Genomic DNA, 12,910 nt, shown 5'->3' with positions numbered 1-12,910 from the left:
GTTGTGATTTTTTTTGTTTCTCAGTAGAAATACATCCCTTTCTCATCTATAAAGTTTTTTTTCTGTCTTTTTTTTTCAGAAAACATGTATATTGCATTGAAACGCAAATGTTGTAGAATTGAACATGGTGTACTGTGTTATTGCTTACAAACCACCAAGCCATCTTCAGCACAGCGCAGAAGGATCCAGACAGGACCGCGTAACTGATTTACATCTGTCTGGTGTTTTCCCCATATTGTGTCGATCCGTCCTGCTCTGCGGCTCAAATTAGTACAATTCTAGGGTAGTTAGATGGGTTAAAGATTAAGTACCACATCTTCCCGCTGATATCTCAATCACATCTACTCCAGACATTAAATAATTTCACTGTGAGCCAGCACCATTAGACTGTAATCAGCCGTGCATTCAGATGACTACTGCTCTAAAAGCCGGGACTAAATTCAGATAAATGGCTCTAATCATAAGCAAAAGGTAGGAATGAGATAATAAACATGTTTTTGCAGTTAATGGCAGCCAGGCAAACAATGCTAATAGTTAGCGATCTAATGACTACCGCTCTCTGCGGTATTTCTAGCTAATTGCAACATTAAGCTCAACCTTAATCACAGTTTCTCATTTCCTTCATTGCATATTTATGTACATTTTTTGCATTTTAAACCTTAATTCTAGTCTTATTTTCCCACATCAATAACCAATATAGGGGTTAAAAAGGATTTCACAATTACGCATCATATAAAACATGCAAAACACTATCATCAATAGTGTTCACCACATCTGATCATCACCACAGCTTTACTGAGGATGGAGAAAAGTTCTAACAAGACCACATTACCTGTTCAAATCTACAATAGTAAAAAGGATTTAATTTTACCAAAGGCATACAAAAAGAAAAAGTGAACAAGCTCTCCCCCTGCTGGTCAACTACTGCACTGCACAAGCCTCCCAGGTCACAATAAAGTACACTACTGTACACCCACACTCAGTCCATTGCTGCTCTTTGTATGATATTAAAATTCTGTAGTTGAAACTTACACAGCTTAATGAAATATTTATACATATAGTTATTAACATCTGATTTTTTAAATGAACTTTAACCATGCCATAACATAAACACTCACCATTTATACTTGTTGAAACTGTATTCAGAGTCGCAGTCAGCTAGAGTCTATCACTGGGTACTTTGGGAAAATCAGGTAGTCAGTGGTCCAGGAAATTATGGTAGTTTATTTCTTTAATCTACATACGTTCTGCATATTTTTTTTACAAACCTTTATTAAAAGCACTGGACAAGTCATAGAATATGCTATTGCCTGCTTTTTCTAAACGAGATTATCTAAAAAAAAAATAATAAAAAAAAGCATTCTCTGGGGATTTACCACATGATATATGGGGGGAGACTGACCTGTAGTTGCTCAGAGATCAGAATTCATTTCGATGCAATTCAATTTTATTCGTATAATGGTTTTAACAATCAACATTGTCTCAAAGTTCATGCTTTATAGAACATAAGACACAAAAAAACATCAACAAACAAGTGCATAGAGATAAAAGAAATCATCCATATTGAGCAAGCCTGAGGCGACTGTGGCAAGGAAGATCTCCCTTAGATGGTATGAGAAAGAAACCTTAAGAGGAACCAGACCTATGAAGGAACCCAGCCTCATTTGGGTGACACTGGAGAGAGTGATTGTAAATTATTCTTAACTCCGGGAGGTGCTATATGAACAATGTCCTTTCTCCAGTTATGTACAGCGTCCAGTGTGATGCAGATACAGCGTAGGTAAAATGTTAGTGTATATATTAATTAGTAGGTTGTTGTCGTCCTTAAAATCCACATGGGGTTGGCATCGCTGCTTTGATATACCCAAATCATCACAAAGCAGAATCCATCTGGAGCTGGTCTGTCTGGATGTCTCACAGATTTAGCCTCTGTCTACTGGATCTCCAGATGCCTCGGAAAGGGTAGAAAAGGGAGCAGGTTTCAGATTCAGAGTCAAGAATTTTATTTGTCACATACATGGTTGGAGAAGTACAACAGCAGTGAAATGCAATGCAACAAACCCCAGACTGTACAAAGTCTGTATGTACAAAATAAAAATAGACTAAGGAGACATTGAAATGAAATAAATTCTATACAATAAAGTATAAATATAAAATGATAAAGAATTTTGAGATTAATTAGAGAATGTGAAACCAGTGCCAGGTGGAAAGGAATAAGAGTAGCTGCTGTTCATGATATTAACGGCACTAGATGATGATGTGTATTTGGACGTACTTCCAAATACACATCGAGTTTGAGGTTATGAGGTGTATTATGTGTGTGCCAGGCTGAAGAAACTACTTTAATCTACTTTTAAACTGGGAAGCTGTGTCCGAGCCCGAACACTGTCAGGGAACTTTAAGAGTTAAAGCACTGGGTGATACTAATTTCCAGATATTTCTTCCCTTAAATGATTTAAGAAAAAAAGAGACAGATCTCATTCCCGCAGTCTTTAGACATTCTGTTGTTATACAGTTTTGAGATTAAGCTACAATAGTTTTGTTCTGTTTTTTTGGCAGATTATCCAAAATTTTAGCCCTTATTTATTCACTTGTCCCAGCGTTTTATTCAGTTACTAACCTTATTTAATAATTAATGGAAAAGTGTAGGGCTGGGTTCGATTCCCAGCCTGGCTCGATCCCCGTCTCTGTGTGCATGGAGTTTGCATGTTCTCCCAGCGCTTGGTGGGTTTCCTCCGGGTACTCCAGTTTCCTCCCACATTCCAAAGACATGTAGGTAAGGTTAAATGACATTCCCAAATTGCCCGTAATGAGAGTGTGAGTGTGTGTGCCCTGCGATGGATTGGCACCCTGTTCAGGGTATACCCTGCCTCGTGCCCTAAGCCTCCTGGGATAGGCTCCAGATACCCGCGACCCTGAATACAGGATAAAGCGGTATGGATGATGAGTGAGAGTGAGTTTATAATTTACTATTAGTTTATAAAGAAATGCAGACAAAAAGAATGGGTAACTATTTGTAGTCATGAATATTGAAGGATACAGTTACTTTTATTACTTGTGAATACTAAATATCCAAGAAGAGAGTTTACAGTAATTACAACTGTTTTTCGAACCATGAACCAAATTTCTTCCAGTGTTGAAAACTGTCATAAAAAGTTGTTAAAGAAACTGTGCTTTTTTTTTTAGCATTCTTTGGAAATTGAGCTTTGGTTTAACTTGTTTTTTTATTGCTGAGCTGATGTGAAGTTCCTGAGGAACTGACGCCTCTTGCCGCAGCCTTTTCATCATTGCTGCTGCAGGGATCATAAACAGAGATCAAATTATGATGAGGTTGAACTTGAAGAGGCATTGGCAGTTGTAAAAGTGTGTAAAAGTGGTCAGCATGCAGCCCTGTGGTGCTCCAGTGTTTAGTCATATGGTGAAAGAGGTGTGTGTGTCCTTACTGTTTGTGGTCTGTTGGTGGACCAGTCTAGAATGCAGTTGCACAGGTGTGTAAGGTTAATGTTAAATAGTCTGTAGTTAGTTTGCTGGCAGAGCTAGGCTCGATAAATAGCATTGTGATGCAAGTGCAGAGAGTCAGTGGAACAGCATACTTTTATGCTACTTATATTATTTTTTCAGAACTTTTTCTGTAATGTGTGCATCTGACATACACTGTAAGAAATTAAATGTACATTTTACGGTAAAAAAACGGCAGCTGTGGTTGCCAGAATTCTACTGTAAAAATATGGTAGCAATGTTTTTGGTTGTTTGGGATTGCACTCATTATAATGTACAGGTCCTTCTCAAAAAATTAGCATATTGTGATAAAGTTCATTATTTTCTGTAATGTACTGATAAACATTAGACTTTCATATATTTTAGATTTATTACACACAACTGAAGTAGTTCAAGCCTTTTAATTATTTTAATATTGATGATTTTGGCATACAGCTCATGAAAACCCAAAATTCCTATCTCAAAAAATTAGCATATCATGAAAAGGTTCTCTAAACGAGCTATTAACCTAATCATCTGAATTAACTAACTAACTCTAAACACCTGCAAAAGATTCCTGAGGCTTTTAAAAACTCCCAGCCTAGTTCATTACTCAAAACCGCAATCATGGGTAAGACTGCCGACCTGACTGCTGTCCAGTAGGCCATCATTGACACCCTCAAGCAAGAGGGTAAGACACAGAAAGAAATTTCTGAACGAATAGGCTGTTCCCACAGTGCTGTATCAAGGGACCTCAGTGGGAAGTCTGTAAGAAGGAAAAAGTGCGGCAGAAAACGCTGCACAACGAGAAGAGGTGACCGAACCCTGAGGAAGATTGTGGAGAAGGACCGATTCCAGACCTTGGGGGACCTGCAGAAGCAGTGGACTGAGTCTGGAGTAGAAACATCCAGAGCCACCGTGTACAGGCCTGTGCAGGAAATGGTCTACAGGTGCCTCATTCCCCAGGTCAAGCCACTTTAACCCAGAAACAGCGGCAGAAGCGCCTGACCTGAGCTACAGAGAAGCAGCACTGGACTGATGCTCAGTGGTCCAAAGTACTTTTTCGGATGAAAGCAAATTTTGCATGTCATTCGGAAATCAAGGTGCCAGAGTCTGGAGGAAGACTGGGAAGAGGGAAATGCCAAAATGCCTGAAGTCCAGTGTCAAGTACCCACAGTCAGTGAGGGGTGCCATGTCAGCTGCTGGTGTTGGTCCACTGTGTTTTATTAAGGGCAGGGTCAATGCAGCTAGCTATCAGGAGATTCTGGAGCACTTCGTGCTCCCATCTGCTGAAAAGCTTTATGGAGATGAAGATTTTATTTTTCAGCCTGACCTGGAACCTGCTCACAGTGCCAAAACCACTGGTAAATGGTTTACTGACCATGGTATTACTGTGCCCAGTTGGCCTCTCCTGACCTGAACCCCATAGAGAATCTGTGAGATATTGTAAAGAGAAAGTTGAGAGACACAAGACCCAACACTCTGGATGAGCTTAAGGCCGCTATCGAAGCATCCTGGGCCTCCATAACACCTCAGCAGTGCCACAGGCTGATTGCCTCCATGCCACGCCGCATTGAAGCAGTCATTTCTGCAAAAGGATTCCCGACGAAGTATTGAGTGCATAACTGAATATAATTATTTGAAGGTTGACTTTTTTTTGTATTAAAAACACATTTCTTTTATTGATCGGATGAAATATGCTAATTTTTTGAGATAGGAATTTTGGGTTTTCATGAGCAAAATCATCAATATTAAAACAATAAAAGGCTTGAACTACTTAAGTTGTGTGTAATGAATCTAAAATATATGAAAGTCTAATGTTTACCAGTACATTACAGAAAATAATTAACTTTATCACAACATGCTAATTCTTTGAGAAGGACCTGTATATTTAACAGATTTTAATTGTTTTTTTTTAGGTTTATAACTGTCTAATTAACATGTTTATGTTGTTATAAAAACATTAAAAAAGTTTATTCCTGTCAAACACCAGGGTTTACAATGTAACAAATATGGATCATAACCATGTTTGTTTTTGATTGTTTGGGGTGGGTGTACCTGGAGGAAACCCACCAAACACGGGGAGAACATACAAACTCCATGCACCATGCACACAGAGACAGGAATCAAGCATGGCCGGGAATCAAACCCAGATCCTGGAGGTCCAAGGCGACAGTGCTAACCACTACACTACCATGCTGTCTTTGTTGGACTATTTTTTTATTCTGAATAACCACAGTGAATTAATTTAGTAAAATTCAGTCCTGTGAAAAGCATCATTTTATCACACTAGCTGGAAGCTAAAAGAGAAAGAAGTTACATTGCTAAGCATTCGGATTTTACTGTTAATAAACTATTTAGAACACTTTTATACTAATTAATGAATCCAAACCTAAATCAAATGATCAAAACCCATCAAAACTTATTCAAGACTCGGACATGAGCATGGTCCCATGTATTTTTTAATAAAGACAGCAAAACAATATTTTAATTCTTAAAATCAAATATACAAATGTCAGCGTGGACATTTTTAAGCGGTTTAGACAGACAATCTAAGCATATAATTTTATAGAAGGGCTTTTATTACGACTTTACACAAAAAAATGATTTTATTACTGTAACAGTTAACCCCTAGAGGGCGCCAAAGCGCCTGGGTTTGTTTTGTTTTATGTTGAAGTTTGTGTTTTAGTTGGACTGCATGTCCCAGACTGCACCTCGGTCAGGTGACGTGGGAATTCACCTGAACCGAGGTGAGATAATTAAGATAATTATAAAGAGCCTGACTGGAACGCAGTCAGGCGTCTAGCTTTAGTTGTTATCCTTTGAGTTGATTTATGCCTGTGTTTATTTTATGTGTTGCTTTAATAAAAGCCGTATACTAAACCGCTAGCTCGCCTCCTGCACATTATGCCACGCTCACACAGACACCAAAGGAAGGTTCGTGACAGAAAGCTAGACCGTCGTAGTGGCATAGCGGAGGTCGCTCCCCCAGACGTTTTTTGGGGGGGCGCTATCACCATCTCGCCCGAGCTGGCGGAATGGCTGGAGGACAGCGAGGAGCAAGGGGAGAGAGAGCTCTTGCAGAGCTGGGATGGCTGCAAGCTGAGCGAACCGGCGGACTGGCTGGAAAACAGCGAAGAGCAGCGAGAGAGAAGAGCGCGGCACAGCTGGGAAGGCTGCAGACTCACCATTCGGCGGACACCGTTCAAGGGTGAGGCAGCGGGGAGATACACGGTCCCAACCACCATCCAAGAGGCACGGGCCGAGGAGGCCTGGCAGGACGGTGACGTGGACTTAACGGAGGAGGACTACACGTTGTTGGCACAGCTAAACAGAGAGCGCATTTCCGACCTGCGGGAGCAGGTGGCGCTACTCCAAAGGCTGCTCGTCCAGGTTCGAGAGAACTGCGATGTAGCTCCGGACACTCTCCCTCTCTCTAATCTGGACGACGCGCTCCTCCTCCCGCTCTGCTGTAGTCAACGCGGAGGTCTACGTGCCGCGGCTGCCAGACACGTTTACTCCTCAGCCGCCGCCTCTACCAGACATGGGGGGCGTCGCTCCCGCTCCACGGCCGCCGGGCGTCGTGTGCGGCGCTGCCGATCAGCCGCCTCCGAGCTGCACAGACATCGAGCCAGCGCTTCAGCCGGGCTTCGAGGACGGCCTGCTGCTTCCTCCGCCTCCCGGCTTTGAGGACATCGCGCCAGCTCAGCAGCCGCCGATGGAGGCAGTGAACGACGCTCCGGCTCCTCAGCCAGACTTCCAGGCCGGCCTGCTGCTTCCTCCGCCGCCCGGCTTTGAGGACGTCGCTCCAGCTCCGCCGCCGCCCCCGCCGCCCAGCTCAGCAAGCGTCGCTCCAGCTCCGACGCCGTCGCCGCCCAGCTCAGCGAGCGTCGCTTCAGCTGCGCCGCCTTCGCCGCCCAGCACAGCGAGCGTCGCTCCAACTCCGCCGCCGCCGCCGCCGCTCAGCGAGCGTCGCTTCAGCTCCTCAGCCGCCGCCGGGCGTCGCTCCAGCTCCTCAGCCGCCGCCGGGCGTCGCTCCAGCTCCTCAGCCGCCGCCGAGCGTCGCTCCAGCTCCTCAGCCGCCGCCGAGCGTTGCTCCAGCTCCTCAGCCGCCGCCGAGCGTCGCTCCAGCTCCTTAGCCGCCGCCGAGCGTCGCTCCAGCTCCTCAGCCTTGCCCACGAGAGGGGATCGACCGCCTCGGTGTTGGGGGTCCAGACTGGGACCGCTGGGGAGGGAGTCCGGGGCCTCCGGTAACGCTCCGGAGGAGCGTTTTTTAGGGGGGGGTACTGTAACAGTTAACCCCTAGAGGGCGCCAAAGCGCCTGGGTTTGTTTTGTTTTATGTTGAAGTTTGTGTTTTAGTTGGACTGCATGTCCCAGACTGCACCTCGGTCAGGTGACGTGGGAATTCACCTGAACCGAGGTGAGATAATTAAGTTAATTATAAAGAGCCTGACTGGAACGCAGTCAGGCGTCTAGCTTTAGTTGTTATCCTTTGAGTTGATTTATGCCTGTGTTTATTTTATGTGTTGCTTTAATAAAAGCCGTATACTAAACCGCCAGCTCGCCTCCTGCACATTATGGCACGCTCACACAGACATCAGAGGAAGGTTCATGACAATTACACACATGTTAAAATTGTTTGTCCTTTGTCCTGCATTGTGGTTTTTAAGTGCACACTGCACCGAGGTGTTAAATATGTTCATGTATTTTGTAATGGGTTTGGCACAAGGGGGGCAATAACAAACACGGACGAGGTCTTACAAAAAAGGGATAATTTTAATTTCGGAAGGAAAGGGTTAAATGAGGGAGGAAGGGAAAAAGGGAAGAAAAGGTGTGCACGTGCAGTTCTGGTGGGCAGTGCCCTGTTGGCATGCGAGCACAAGCTGGTGAGCGGTGAGCAAATTGGCGCGTGCTAGCGGCTGTCCTTGCCACAGTGATCAAAGGGCCGAATACCATTCACGACTTTGAAGTACGTGGTTAATGTAAATTAGACGGTTTTAATATGTAGGAAAAAAATTTAAATCCTTAAAATATACAGTATAATAAGTGCAATCCTGTACAACCAATAATGTTGCTACCGTATTTTCTATTTTTTATGTAAATTTCTGGCAACCACAGCTGCCAGTTTTTTTAGCGTAAAAATTACGGTTTATTTTTTACAGAGCAGATGTTTTTTTATTTTTAAACTCTATCAACAAATGTTTAGTAGAATATAAACTGATGCTTCATGATATTAGCAGTGTTGCCAACTTAGCAACTTTGTCGCTATATTTAGCGACTTTTCAAATCCCTCTAGCGACATTTTTTTTTAAAAAGCGACTAGCGACAAATCTGGCGACTTTTTCTTGTGTTACTGGAGACTTTTGGAGACTCTGATTTGTCTGTACTTACTCTTCTCAACTTGCCACAACAGCTGCCGCCGCCGGCCCCTCCCCCGTCCCAAAGCACCCCCCAAATGAATTGCCCATGCGCAAATCCGCCGTTAAGTGATCCCGCCTTGACGACTTTTTTTTTTTTTTTTTTTTTTTTTAAAGCGCCTAGTGACAAATCTAGCAACTTTTGGACAAACCTTAGCAAGTTTCCAAATGTCGCCAATACTGTCCTGTAAGCACGAGGTCTTGCTTTCCCGGTACAGTTACTCATCTCCCTGTGTCTGCTCTGATCAGTGAGCGCTAGCTCCGGCTAAAAGGAGCAGCATATTCCCGTGACTGCACAGCAGCTAACATGGATGTGAATGAGCTGCACATGTGAAAACGGTGTTGCAACGGACCTATCACTTACCTGCTTCTCCTTTGCTTGAAATAAAACTATTTAATTTGACAATTTTCTTTTTTTTCTTATTTATTTATTTTTCTTCCGATGCACTTATATTACTCACTGTTACAAAGCTTAAGTTCATAATTATATTGGACACATGAGGAAGGATTAGGGAAAACACGCAAAATGCAAATAGGACGTAATTACGTCATCAATATGCAAATATACGCATGACGTCATCTAGCGACATTTGGCGACTTTTCGAGCAGACTTTAGCTACTTTCCGTTGAAAATAGTTGGCAACACTGGATATTAGTAACACATACATTCTTTGAGAGTTTCCTTTTTATAAATACAGTATATCATAAATTTTACTGCAATAAACCATATTTTCACATGTTTTTAACTGTTAAATTCAATGTCTTACTCTGTAAAACTAATTACTAAATTTTACAGTTATCACAAGTTTTGTGAAATACGGCTTTATTCTGTAGCATTTATACGGTATTTTACTGTTAAAATTACAAACACTTTTTACAGTGATCCCTCAATTCATAAAACAGCCTACATGAACTGGGGCAAGAGAAAAGCAAACAAAAGTAAAAGATACTACATTGCCTGGCACATAAGCGACTGCTTTCTCAGGGCAGAACTGCTGTAACTCCAAATATATATTAATTGTTAATTGATAGTGTAACACATGTAGGAAATACACTTTCCTTATATGAGGTCCAGACAGACTCGCCAAATAGTCCCGATCCGGCCCAGAGTACAAATTTTGAGAAGCCCTGATGTACGCGGTCACAAGAAGCCTGGAGCGTTTGTACACCCTGGACAGGGTGCCAATCCATCACAGGGCACACACATGCACTCTGGCACATGCACACACTACGGGGAATTTGGGAACACCAGTTAGCCTAATCTGGATGTGATTGGACTGTGAAAGGACACTGGAGCACCTGAAGGGAACCCATCAACCATGGGGAGAACATAAAAAAACTCCATGCACACAGACCTGAGACAGGAATCAAACCCTCAATTATGGAGGTGCAGGGCCACAGTTCTAAGGTTACGCCACCATGCCGCAGTGTAAACACCTTTAAAATGTAGTTAAATCTCATATACTTTCTAACATCCTTGGGACCAATGGACCAATCAAATACAAAAAAACCCACAAAAACTGTGTATACGTGCTTTCCTAGTCTTTCCACTGATGCAAAGACGTTTTAAACGGTTCGGAGATGTACACACAATTTAGCTGTCATTGGTTTCACTCGGTACATGCTGGAAAATCAGCTCAAGGCGAAAATTCATGAGGTGGGTACCACTGTATTTTAGGCTGATTAACTTATACAAGGTTGCATTAGTTAAAGCATATATATATATATATATATATATATATATATATATATATATATATATATGTGTGTGTATGTATATATGCTTTAACTAATATATATATATATATATATATATATATATATATATATATATATATATACACTCACCTAAAGGATTATTAGGAACACCTGTTCAATTTCACATTAATGTAATTATCTAATCAACCAATCACATGGCACTTGTTTCAATGCATATAGGGGTGTGGTCCTGGTCAAGACGATCACCTGAACTCCAAACTGAATGTCAGAATGGGAAAGAAAGGTGATTTAAGCAATTTTGAGCGTGGCATGGTTGTTGGAGTCAGAATTTGGCGTAATTTGGTGGTGGTGGTGTAATGGTGTGGGGGATGTTTTCTTGGCACACTTTAGGCCCCTTAGTGCCAATTGGGCATCGTTTAAATGCCACGGGCTTCCTGAGCATTGTTTCTGATCATGTCCATCCCTTAATGACCACCATGTACCCATCCTCTGATGATATCCAGCAGGATAATGCACCATGTCAAAAAACTCTAATTAGTTCAAATTGGTTTCTTGAACATGAGTTCACTGTACTAAAATGGCCCCCACAGTCACCAGATCTCAACCCAATAGAGCATCTTTGGGATGTGGTGGAATGGGAGCTTCGTGCCCTGGATGTGCATCCCACAAATCTCCATCAAGATGCTATCCTATTAATATGGGCCAACATTTTTAAAGAATGCTTTCAACACCTTGTTGAATTAATGCCACGTAGAATTAAGGCAGTTCTGAAGGCGAAGGCGGGTCAAACACCGCATTAGGGTGGTGTTCCTAATAATCCTTTACTGTATACAGTATATATATATATAAAATATTAAAATATTTTAAATTATATGAATTATTTTATATAAAAATAAATAATGACAAATACAAAGTAAAAATAAAACAAATCAACCTGCACTTTACCTTTGAAAAGCATTGTGGTGTTAGATGAGAGCAGGACTACTGTGTAGGACAACATTCAGAAATTCACTCTATAAAATGTTGATGACGCTGCCTACTGAGCCTTTTCAAACACAGGGCCACCAAACAGAATTTATATTATAGAAATTCTGTTTGATGGCGAGTGTATGAAAAGGTTCAGTATGCAGCGTCAACATTTACAGTATTTCATACTGTGAGCGTGTCACAGGCGTTCCTCCTCACCAACTATAACAGTAGGCAGCTTTGTCTATGGCAAAAAAATGGGTATGTCAGGCCAAGCTCATACCTACTGAAACCCTGGAAACATTGCAGAAACAATGAAGCAGTATGAGGAGTGGCAGCGAGCTGACCGCACACTACTTTCTCAGGTAATGATAACAATAAGGCATCAGGATCTGCATGAGGGCAGAGTTGCAGCTAACCTCTAGTCATTTTTATTTCTCAAGTCAGTCTGGATAAGGGTGTCTACTAAATAATATTGATAGGATTATTTACCCTATAATATGAGTTTAACGCTACATTTTGAACTCCTTATATCTTGGCTGAGGATTTCACTCTTGTGTGTAATCTCAAGTAGATTCTTTTCATATAATTATATTTAGAACTAGCTTCCCAAAACATTACAGTGATGTATTATTTAAAACATTATCTGGAAGTATATGACTCAACTTCCAGATAAACTCACCTGGATGACTGAGAATCTTCACAGACTGATTATAACATTGTTGATTATTTGTGAGAGACGTTGACCACAGTGGCCTCTAGTGGCCAGACGGAGGAAAACATAATTTAGCGTTTGGCCGCTAGATGCCGTTGTGGTGCAGTGTCTTCTACTGACCGAACCGTTAGAGAAGGAAGACTCCTAAAGACGGGCTGCATGAAAACAGAGGCTATAGACGCTTAAAAGCATAGTGACAAAGTGCCGACAAATTATCTTGCCTGCTAGTGGAGTACAGGATATGGCAACAGAAGAATTCAAATTCATTTATACACGAGAACAGTCCTACAAATTACAAATTAAACACAAATTACATCACTGCATCTACTGGGGGAGAACAAAGAGTATTTTACAACACTTTGCACAAAATATCAGCAAAACTTATTATTATTAATAATATTATCATTTGTACTAGTAGTAGTAGTAGTAATAACAGATTAACACAATAACAAATAATGTTTATCTCTGAACAGATTGCACTAATTAGATTTGCTTAAAACAAAACAGTACTACCCTCAGCAATGCGTGTACAAATTTTCTATAAACATCAAACTGATAAAACAACACACGATTCTTCAGAAGTATGCTTAAAAATAAAGAATTCGGTTAAAACGT

This window comes from Clarias gariepinus, chromosome 22, assembly GCF_024256425.1.
Source record: "Clarias gariepinus isolate MV-2021 ecotype Netherlands chromosome 22, CGAR_prim_01v2, whole genome shotgun sequence".
In the NCBI taxonomy this organism is placed as follows: domain Eukaryota; kingdom Metazoa; phylum Chordata; class Actinopteri; order Siluriformes; family Clariidae; genus Clarias; species Clarias gariepinus.
The sequence above is the reverse complement of the archived record's forward strand: the minus strand, read 5'-3'. Positions refer to the sequence as shown.